The sequence below is a fragment of the Artibeus jamaicensis genome, unplaced genomic scaffold (genome assembly GCF_021234435.1).
Source record: "Artibeus jamaicensis isolate MK-2021 breed Jamaican fruit bat unplaced genomic scaffold, CSHL_Jam_final contig_548, whole genome shotgun sequence".
Taxonomy (NCBI): domain Eukaryota; kingdom Metazoa; phylum Chordata; class Mammalia; order Chiroptera; family Phyllostomidae; genus Artibeus; species Artibeus jamaicensis.
The window spans coordinates 10594466-10606073 of record NW_026521883.1 but is presented as its reverse complement, the minus strand read 5'-3'; the positions used below and the strand labels follow the sequence as shown (position 1 = coordinate 10606073).

At 47.2% G+C, this 11608-nt stretch overlaps 1 long non-coding RNA gene across 1 annotated transcript; it reads left to right on the top strand.

The window, feature by feature from the left end:
* Nucleotides 1-1464: 1464 nt before the first annotated feature.
* Nucleotides 1465-10628, top strand: LOC128628116 (uncharacterized). The gene is made up of 3 exons (XR_008392445.1): nt 1465-1719; nt 8932-9079; nt 10552-10628. It is a non-coding gene; the product is annotated as an uncharacterized LOC128628116 (long non-coding RNA).
* Nucleotides 10629-11608: the final 980 nt, after the last annotated feature.

The following is an 11608-nucleotide window of genomic DNA, read 5'->3' as shown; positions in this document are numbered from 1 at the left end:
AATGAGAATAGGAAAGCTCTTCATCTCATAGGGCTGTAGTGAAGTTGAAAATGAGCTTGCATGTACAAATCTCTACAACAGTGCCTGGCATACAGTAAGCACATAATAAAAATGAGCTATAATTATCTCCTTTCAGAAGTCCTCTCTCTCTAAACTCTTATGTCCAAAATGAAGAACCACATCCTCGGTTCTGGCCTGGTTTCTCCATTAAGAAGCTCCGGAGGCTCCTGTATAACAGACAAGGAAATGAGACCCAGGGTAGTGAAGGGACTTGCTCAAAGTCACATAGCAAGCCAAAGGGAAAGCTGGGGCTCAGGACCCCTGCTCACATTCCACATGCCTCCTGACACCAGCTGGGCTACCCTGCAGGAATCTTCAGGCACCTTTAGAGAGCCCCTGAAAAACAATTTAGACTCACCCCCCAAATCACCTGGGCCACTTATTGAAAAAGTAGATTCCTGGGATCCGCTATTGGATTCTGACTCGGTAAGTCTAGTGTGGAGCCCCAGCTGGCATTTTAACGACCACACCTGCTCCCCTTCTCACACCCAGGTGGCTCTGGTTCAGCTAGTCCACACTTTGAAAAACACCTTTCGCGATCCCTTACGTGGCTCCACTGAGGATGAGTCCCAGAGGACCTGCTGGCTAGCTAGCCCTGGCTGTTCTCTCTGGAAGCAGCCACACTATTGCCATTACTGGGCATGGCTACAGACCCTGTATGGTATTTCGGGAATTTGGTCACATTCTTTCATACTCTCATCCTGAAAAGAAACACCACTCTTTCAAACAAAGATGCACCTGTACCCCTGCAAAATGAGCGGGGCACTCAACACCAGGATTATCATTCCACTGGGCATTGTTTACCACAATAGGAATGCTGGGAGCTAGAGGGGTTGTGGGTAATCTCATTCATTGCACCTGCCTTCTATGCGGGCGACCTCATCAAAGGCTCGCTGCATGTTAATACTGCCTCAGAAGCTTTTGTCCTTGCCTTCCTACAGCAGTGACTGTGTGGTTCTTTATCTCTGCCTCCCTCTCACTAATCTGGGTCCTCAGGCTCCTTTTGGAGGAAGGAAATCAGAGCAGAGCAACCTGTTTGAAGAAAGAACAAATATTTGAGGAACAGTGTGTAGAGATAGTGGCACGAACCACAGGACTTTTTGTCTGGTTTTGAAGAGGCTCTGGCTGTGGACAACTATCTGCTGGGAAAAAGATAAAGTATTCCTGAAGACAGAAAGTGGTCAACTCTAAGATGTCATTTTGGAAAAAGGTGACAGAGTCATTAAGCTTGTGGAGGATTTCATTTCGGAGGGTTTTACTTCTCAGCTTTTGACCTTCTCCAGGTCAGAACTAGTAGCCACGCCTGTCTCCTTTTATTTTCACTTCTGAATTATCACTGGGCCATGGAGATAACAAGGTCTGCTGATCAGAACACAGCTGTAGAGACTAAGAAATACTGTTTGATAACTGACCTTCGGCAGCCTGAGGCTGGCCTGAGTCAGCAGCGTAGCTTGCAATGGAAAGTGCGTAACCTTCAGGGTGGGTTCCAGTCCCACATCTGCTGGCAACCAGCTGGGGGGTCTTGGACGGGTCACTTAACTCTCTGAATCTCCGTTTTCCTGTCTAAAAAGTGGGGGTACTCATATCGAATTCACTGGGCTTTGTGCTCATCAAAGGACATGCTGAATGTCAGACATGGTGCTCATCATCAGCTATTCAGTAAGTAGTTTTTTTCTCTATTTTCTTCTTGGTAAGTAGAGATGGGAAGTGATCGGGCCATCACTCAACTAAAGAACAGAACACAAACCACTTTTGAGCTGGTGGAAGAGGAAATATTTTTAAAATGTATTTTAACCAATCCAGTAGTAGGCAATGAAGCAGAAAAAAGAGAAGGAACAGCAAAACAGGTAGTAATTAGGAAATAAGTCAGTGAAATATATCAATAATCACAATAATTTAAGCAAATTAAACTCATCAGCTTGGATTTCATTTTTTCCATCCACTCATTCAAGAAATAATTGTTGAGCACCTACCAGGTTCTAGGCACTAGAATTTAGCTCAACGTTATTCACGAAAGACATTTCTAAAACCAAAAACAGAAAATGGCTAAAAGTGAAAGATTAGAAAAAATATATCAGGTAAATATTAAGTAAAAGAAAGCTGAATTAGCAATATTAACTTGAAAGAAAATAGGCCTTAACACAGAAACTTGGCAATAAAAAGAAGGTCTTGATAAAGGGAACAGTTTACCAAAAATATGTAACTATCATGAACCTGTATGTATCTTACAACATAGCCTTAAAATATATAAAGCAAAAATGAACAGTGATATTGACAATCCACAATCATAGTGGTAGATTTTAATCACTTTCAGAAACTATTCAAACACAAAAATTGTGAAAGATATAAATTTGAACCACAATCATTTATGGACTCTTGCATCTCATAAGTAAAAAGGAAATAGCTTTTCAAGTACATGCTTATAGGAATTTTCTAGGCCACCAAGGAAATATCAAAAGGCAGTAAAGAATTGTTAATATACGGGCCACGTTCTCTGATGTCAGTGCAACAGAGCGGTGAGTCAGTAGCCAAAATATTTCCACACAAAACATGGGTGTTAAGAAAATTTCTAAACATACTTCTAAATAATTAATGGGTAAATGAAACAATAAGCACATAAATTATAACATATTTTATAACTGATGACATAATATCATAAAGAAAAGAACAACATAAAAATGGTCACTGCCTCCCCGGATGGGTGGGTCAGTGGGTTGGAGCATTGTCCCACACACCAAAAATATCGCAGTTTCAATTCCTGGTCAGGCACATAGCTAGGTTTTGGGTTTGATCACTGGTCCAGGTGCATTCGGAAGGCAACCAATTTAAGTTTCTCTCTTTTTCTCTCTCCCTTCCTCTCTCCCTACAATCAACAAAAACACATCCTCAGGTGAGGACTAAATCTATATACACATGGTCACTGCCCCACGGACATCTCCATAGCACGGGGCATCCCACAAGACTGGGGCTAGGACAGCAGACAGAGCCCTGCACACTAGGGCAAGTGGACAGAAGGAGGAGTTCTAGCAGTGCTGGGCAAGGTTACTTCTCAAATACCTTTTACTCCTCCCTGCTTTTGCTGATGCTGTTGCCTCTGTCTAGAATGCCCTCCTGCTCCTGCCTACCCGCAACCTGCCTCTCTGCTCCTACCTCATCTGGTGAACTCTTTTTCATACTTTAAGACCCAGTTAAATTATCATGGTCACTTACGATTGACTCAGCTGACTCTTAGCTCCCAAAACATCTCTTTTCTAGAGCACTTTAAGTATAAGTAATTTCCAGTGTACGTGTCCCTTCTTTACTAGCTACAAACTCTAGAGGGTAAAGGCTGTGTGCTTGTCCTCTTCACCTGCGTAGATCCACACAGAGCAGGCACTCAGTCTTCGTTGGGACCTCCATCTCTACCCTGCATCTTTAATTAGCTGGAGCATCCCCCATGGTAGTCTGCCTGCCATGCTGGTTTGCAAAGGCATTCCACAAAAGCTCCCACCATCTCTGCCAGAGAGAGCCAGGTAATGGCCTTCGCTGAAACCATCGCTAAAATGCAATGCCACCCTGAAGGAGGCCATGCTAAGTCGGAGCCCAGGATTGTCAGCAAATTTCATTTCCAGTCTGCCCCCTGGAAGTCTGCTAATTTGGATGCTTGGCCTGAATCCTGCCTGGAAATTGGTGTTCACTGGGTTTTATAGAAAGAAGTAGGATTTCCCTCTGGGCAAAAAAAAAAAACAACAACAAAAAACCCTTATTAATGACTCATTTATCTTCCTGGGGAGCCATTTGCCTAACTGGAACTGAATCTTAAAATGCAAATTTTTCCTTGCTAATAAGCATGGCAGCTGATGTGCAACACCACTCAGTATAATTTGAGAACGATTCTTTATTATTATTATTGTCATCATTATTTCAACCTACCAATCGGGTTAATATGATTAAATCAGTATTTTCAGCAAATTGTTATGGCATTAAGAAGTGTGTGTGTGTGTGTGTGTGTGAGTGTGTGTGTATAGCTGTCATCATTTCTATCCGTTTTTAGGGGTTAATAATTAACCACAAGTATGTATGTGCCCCAGGCTGAATCTTGATGAGTGAGAGAGAGCCAGGGAGGAAGAGGGGCTCCTTATCATACTTGTTATTATTAATATGAAGGAATGCAACATGACTGCTTAATAAAGTATAGCCTGATGAGTCCCCAGTACCTCCCGTGCATACATGTCAACACCTCGGCACCTCCCATGTAACCTGGCTCTCTCCACGGCTGAGCATTGGTGGCAGCCTAAAGAAGGCTAAGATGAACTTGACTTAAGCAAGAGGAAGCAATACTTGTGGTTTTTATTCCCCAGGAACCACTGCTTGATTTATTAGCATATCCTCAATTGCCCAACATGTTCACAGATCTGGTAAAACAGGGGAGGGGGCCAATAGCATTCGATTCCATCCATGGAGTGTCAGGGCAGCGTTGCTGAAAGAACAGAAGTGTTGGAAGCCAGACCCGGGTGTGAATCCTGGCTGTGTGACCTTGCTCAAGTTACTTAACCTCTCTGAGTCTGTTTCCTCAGCCACAAATTGGGAGCTGTAACACTTTCTCCTAGGGTGATCATGGGCATTAAATGGGATAAAGCCCCCATAACATTTTCACTATATGCACATGTGTCGTCGGCACATGTCATGGTTATGCTGCCCCCTTAGTCTGGTCATCTCGGTGCTGGTTCTTGAGCTCCCTGGGGCCTGGAGCAGGGCTCCCATGGCACTTGCTGACCAGGGCCTTGAGAACCTCCATAGCTGGAGGTGTCCTGCAGACATCCAGGAGGAGGCACCCCAGCCCTGGGGAATCCCTCCACGCTCTCCCCCTGGCCTGGGGCAGTAATCTGAGATGTCAGGCTGGGCGTTTCTCTTAGAGGACGGTGTGTTTTCGATCACTGCCAGGGCAATGGCAGTGCAGGCCGTGACCAAGGCCCAGGGACTGTGTTCGGGCCTCCGTTCCCTGGGGACTCCCTGTCAGTCTGCAGTGTTCCTTAGTAGGCACTCACTTGACATGCCGGTACATGCACACGTGTATACGCATGCTCACACACACATACGTATTCACATGCACACATTCACACACATGGCCCATTCATTATGACTCATCTTCTTGTCAGAGACTGGCTCTGACTGGAGGGCTAGGGGCCTTCATGGCAAGGGCAGTACCTCTGTCTGGAGAGTGGATAGGAAAGATACACACATAATCTTATCAGGGGGGGTAATTTTTTGTCTTTTTAAATTTTTAAATTGTTGTTCAATTACAGTTGTCCGCATTTTGCCCCCACAACTCTCCCCTGCCCTACCCACCCCCCACATCCAATCCTCCCCTGCCCCATTGTCTTTGTGTGTTCTTTATACATGTCCCTTGATTTGACCCTTCCCCTTCTGTCCCACATTATCCCTCTTCCCCTCCCCTCTGGTCACTGTCAGTTCTTTATTTCCATGACTTGGAAACAATAAAGAGGTAGATAAGATAGCGGAAAAACACTCTCCCGAAACCTTTGCTAACATGTAGCAATATCTCTTGCAAGTCTTTCTGTTATGCATGTTTGATTTTATATAGTAATGAGCATCCTGCCTATTAAATAATTATTTGTGTATGTCTTTATCACTTAATTTCATAGAGTAAGCATCATTTTAGTAGTTGCATAATATTTCTGAAGGATACACCCTGATTTATCTCAATAATTGAAATCTTAGACTACTGCCAAAATGTTTCCTATTGCACATAGAATTATGAAATAAATCAAGGTTTTTCTGCTTTTGGGGTATTATCTCAGGAAATATTTTCAGAAATATAAGGTTAAACATTATAAGGCTCCTAATACTTACTGCCAAACTGATTTCCAAAAGTTATATCAACATATAAGCCCCTAAACTTTTGCTCCTGATCTTTAGTGATATGACCCTCTTTACCCCCCACCACACACACACACACACACACACACACACAAATCCCAGCATCCTCTGAGGATGCATCACTTAGGAAGCGGAAGGCTGGCTCCACCTCCGAGTCCCTGCTTGCCAAACTGTGGCTCCTGCACCACTGAAGACAGGAGGTGACATCAGGGGAGAAATGAACAAACTTTGCTTCTGTTGTAGAAAAACTGTGAAACCCCCAAAATCCATGTTTCTGTAAATATTATTGTTTAGGGCCTGGCTCCAGTGTGTGTCTAAGTTTTTATTTTTTTAAGTGTGTTGAGTGAAAGAAGACACTGCTCTGTAGCAGAAGCTAAGACTGTTCCTGCCTACGATCAAAGCTGTAAAAGTGGAGCGGGAATCTCGGCGGCTCAAACAGACAAAGCCCAGAGGCGCCCTTGCAAGAAGCAGGGGCAACAGAAGTTAAACTGAATGGAGAAAATGGCTTTCTACACACATCAGACCACCGGGCTAATAAAAAATGCAGAGACCCTTGGAGGGCTGGGGGTCGAGTGAGGGCAGCGTTTTATGCTGCTATCAAACACCCTTCCCGAATCCACCAACCTCCTCAGCCTACAGAGGAGGAAACCAGGTCCTGAGAGGGTAATCACTGTCTACCCCCAGGAAGGGCCCAGGGCCCAGGCCCCTGCCCTCCACCCAGAGGTCTTCCCTCACTTTAGGGAATCCTCCAGGTCTTTGGTAAATGACTTCCCCTCCAGGTTTGGGCCAGAGCAGGACCCATGTAGACAGGCCACTTACCTGCTGTGGCTGCACCCTCCCCAGAGAGCACTCTGTGAGTGGAACCCCTTTTCCTGAGAATGACTTACTGCTCCGTCCCGGTAAGAGATCTGCTTGCTCGTCTTGAGACTGGTCAGTTTGCTTGTCGGTTGGCGTGAGAGACGAAATGCCAGCAAGCTCCCTCCCCCACTTGAAACCAAAGAAGTGAATCCCCAGAGACCTTGCTGACTGGCCCCTGGTAGGTGCTTCATAATAAATGAAAATAACCTTAATAAATTGCATAGGACAAGTAGACGTTGAATCAGTGCCGTGTCGTTGGGTAAATACGCCCAGGTATTCCTCCAACAGGGCTTCCATTTGTTGAGCACCTACTATGGGCCAGACACTATGCTTAGTTTGTCATTCAAGTCCCACAAGAAACAGGCCAAACACTCAAATCAAGTAATTTGAGGAGCATTGAATAAAGGAGCTATTTACAAAAATGTGGGTAGAACCACACAGCAGAACACAGTGCCCCAGGGTGGATGCCACAGAACCATTACTGCCCTGGGCTGAAGGGGTAAGAGGTAGGGACAGAACTTCGGGGGGAGGGCAGCATGATAGGAGCTGTGACTTGGGGTGGAGGGACCCAGCCTGCTGACAGTGCCCACAGGGAGGGAGCCCCGTCCCCCCCACCCCACCCCACCCCCCACCTCCTCACTCTGTACAGGATCCAGGGGGCAAAGGGGAATTATCTCGGCCTCTCAGGTTTCACTCTCCTTATGTCATCAGAATTTCACAACAACCCTCTGAGGCTGGTACCAACCCATTTCAGAGGAGGAAACTAAAGTTTAAAGAGGAAACAATTTCTGGTCATCTGTGGGCCAGGATTTGAAACAAAATCTCTCTGACTCCACAGAACATGGAGTTCTGTTCTTGGCATTGTGCCGTAATTTGCCATAAATTAGCAAAATGTCTCTCTTTTAAAGGCAATTTCATAAAACTGGGTTATCTCTTCAGCTTAGCTTTTAAAATCAAATATATAATTGTCTTTGTTGTTTGGGATGGAAAGCCTAATTTGTGAGGTAACCAGTGCGCGATGTAAAAATGTATTTAATCATTAGACTGTGGGGGTGTGCATGTCCTGTGTTTGGAGAGAGAGGAGTTGGAGAAACGATGAGCTGGAGTGCAGGCCAGGAGCACCGGAAGGGGTCTCGGAGACTGCGAGCCTCCCCAGGCTCTGCACAGGAAAGAACGGGGGGCGATGGCTGGGGGCCTTCGGTGTGGCGCGCAGTAGGTCTCCTTGCAGAGGCAAAGGGAAAAGCTCCCCAACTCCTCTTCCGTCTCCCCCGGGGTGCGTAGCATGCCCTCACAATGTAGCACAGCCTGTGCTTTCTTTCCTTTTTTTATTTTTAAGATTTTATTTATTTATTTCTAGAGAGAGGGCAAGGGAGAAAAAGAGGGAGAGACACATCAATGTGAGAGAGAAACATCAATGTGTGGTTGCCTCTCACGTGCCCCCAACCAAGGACCTGGCCCACAACCCAGGCCTGTGCTCTGACTGGGAATCGAACCAGCAGTGCTTTGATTTGCCGAATGATGCCCAACCCGCTGAGCCACACCAATCAGGACAAGCCTGCCTTCTTGAGCACAGCTGTCCAGGCTCTGGGCCTTGCTCACACTGTTCCTTCTGCTTGAAATAATTGGAAAGAACAAGTACTAACGCTGCTCCAAGTGCCGAACACACGTGTAAGCTCATCTCTGAAACGACCTGTTAGATGGGTACTACTACCATCCTCACTTGGTAGCTGTGGGAAGCCAGCACAGAGGGGTTGAGTAACCTACCAGAGATCGTTCAGTGGCAGAACAGGAGTTCAAACCCAGGGAGGCCGCCCCAAGCTCTTGCTCTTTTCTACTGACTTCTGCTTTCCGAGATGTCCCAGCCACGTCCTCTCCAGCCTCTGTTCAGTTCATTGCTATGAATAACTCAAAGACCTTTCACCCAGGGCTGCTCAAATTTTTCTGCCAAAGGACTTTTAATGCCAAAGAAGAATGGATGGGTACTCCCGGGGCCGGGCCACAGGCTGGAGGAGCACGTAGGACAAATTATTTGCAGTTGCTTGTTTTCATTTAAAAATTCATCCAAATTTTGTATTCCGTGTAATATGTTCATGTACGTTTTGTTTTTTAAATAATGTTTTTAATTACCATTAGGTACACTAATGCTCTAGAGAGAGGTGCCAGGTTCACTCGCTGGCTTCGGCCACCCGTTGCACAAGCCCTCATCCTCCAGGGATGTGAAGCCCGCCTCGGTTCAAGCACCGCTTCCTCAGGAAAACCTTCCCTAACTTCACCCCTCCAGGTAGGGTGAGAGCCCACGTTCACAGAACAGGCGACATCCACCTCTTACAGCTCTCCTGTCCCCTAAGATAGGGCTCGGCCTTTCCTTGAGTAATTAAGGCACCTGCCATTACAGTCTGTCAGCTCCACAGACCCCAGGCAGAGTAGACAAGAGACCTAGCACCACCCTGCAAAATGAGACGAGGGAGGTGGAGGAGTGCAGAGCCAGCCGAGGAGCCATGGCCTTCCTCCAGGGCAGGGCTGGGCAGGGTTTGTCCGCTGCTGTGGGTATGGGGGCGGGAGCCCTGCCTGGTAGCGTTTGCCAGTTTCCACGGTGCAAATATTCTCACCGTGGCTGACTTCAAGCTACCAATGCGAAGTCACTGGACATAGAGTTGGGCAGTGATGGGTAGTAAGTAGCACACATGTTACTCTACCGTATATAGATGTAATAAATGTAAACAATCCAAAACCAGAAATAACGGCAAGTATGGTAAAACAGTTAGGAAGTAATGATTTTTGGTATTTATTAAATGTGTTTTAATACCATGTATTTAATTTTGTGTTTACATAACTTACTATTTAATAATGATTATGTTTAACGACTGGCTTGTGCAGTTCCTGAAAATTTATCAGTCACCTGTTACAAGCCAGTGTGGACTGGCTTCAGCACACCACTGAACAGCCGGCTTTCTCCTGTGTGGCTTTGCCAGTACTATCTCCCCAAAGCAATGGCTGTTTGGAGGGCGAGAGCACAGTCACGATTCAGCAGTGCGGTTAGATCCTAGGACACACCTACACCAGCTCACACAGATGGGGCTGTCCAGAAGAAATTCAAAGAGAAGGATTCCTATCCATCACTGACCACGGGCTGCAGGACTTGGAACGTCTCCCTCCTTGGTTCCTGAGTGGCCGTGAGGGCAACAGGGGAGGAGAAGATGGTGAAGATGGGAAGGTCTGGGCCTTGGCTGAAGTGTGGGAGAAGCTCAGGGCTTGGTGAACCGGGCCAGGTGTGGGAGAATGTCTTCAAGACACCTGTTGATGATAGACTTTATTTTAAATGCTTTTCCTTTAAGATTCAGGAGAAAAGCCAAATTCGAAAGAAAGTTGACTTTTACTCTCCTATATTATAATTCCAAAGTAGCTATAACCTCTTCAGTACAGAACTTAGCTTATGCCTGTCCAGCCTGACCCGGCAGCCTTAGGAAGCCGAACCAGAGCGGGCAGCGAAGGAGCACTCCTCCCCTCGCTGCCTCGGAGAGGAGGGGCCAGCAGCCTCTCAAGCGTGGGGTCCCAGGGTTCTAGGAGACAGAGCCCCAATCTAGGGAGGCCCTGAGAGGACAGGGATAGCCTGACCTTCTGCTCACTCCTGTAGAGCAGAGGACATTTCTCTGAAAGGAGGAGGGAGGGGGCCCCGAGTCCGGGTGGCATCCCTGACTCTACCCAATGTACAGTAATGTCATGGTTGCTTTACTTGTCTGCTTTCTCCCCTAGATCCTACACGCCGTGAAGGGAAGAGACGATGTCTATCCTATCACAGGACCTGGTATACAGTAGGTGCTCAAGAGAAGTCTGGGGGTGTGAATGAATGAAATCCAAGAAGGAGTGCCTTCAGTCATCCCATGAGAAGAAAGCTTGGAGCCGTGGCCTGGACACTGCCCTGATCCCGCAAGGAGCGAGTGAGGGACCCCGGGCCAGGAGCGCCCAACAAACCGCGCTGGTGACGAACGAATGGCGTGTTTGGCTCTTTATGAGCTCGAGGCACTGGACCGGGTACTGGAGGAAGACGGAGAAGGACACCCTGGCCTTCAGAGAGCTCCCTGAGGTGAGGAACTGTGGACGCCTGAGGAGATGAAGCAAGTCCAAGGTGAGTCCATGGGCTCCTCTGTGTGGTTGGGTGAGTCATCCAAGGTCTCCGGAGCCAGACTAAGATGCTGCCTGGGTTCCTTGCTCCTTCACCAATGTCGGATGCTCCCTTCCTCTCGGGACCTGGAAGAAGTGTTGACAGGGAGCTGGCAAGATCACCTCCAACTGAGGAGACTTCAGACCCACAAGGTTGTCATGGGGTTTTCCAGGGGCGGTGGAGAAAGGGGGAAAGGGAAGATGAGGCAGCCCAGGGTGAAAAACAAGTTACCCCTGGTAAAAAGCATCAAGACTCTGAATGGTGCTGAGTGTTAGATGGGTGAGTCCTGTGGGACAGGGTTGGAAAGCCTTAGTAGTCCAGCGCCTGGAGTACCCAGCTAAGAATCCGTCCCTTTCACAAACCAGCTTGTTCTTACATGTTGGGAGGAGAGAGTTAATATGGATTTGTGTTATCATGGAATTAATGTCTATCTCCCACACCAAAGTGTCAGCCCTGAGAAGGCGGGGTGCCTGGGCCCGGGTTTGCTCACTGATGCACCCCTGCACCCTGAGCAGTGTCGGGCATGCAGCAGGCACTCAAAACGTGTTCGCTGAGTGAGTGATCAGACATTTTCAGTGTGTGTGTTTGCTGTTAGATTCCAGGGCAGCCTCAGGAGCTGGGGAGGCCCAACCAAGAGGTTCTAAACCT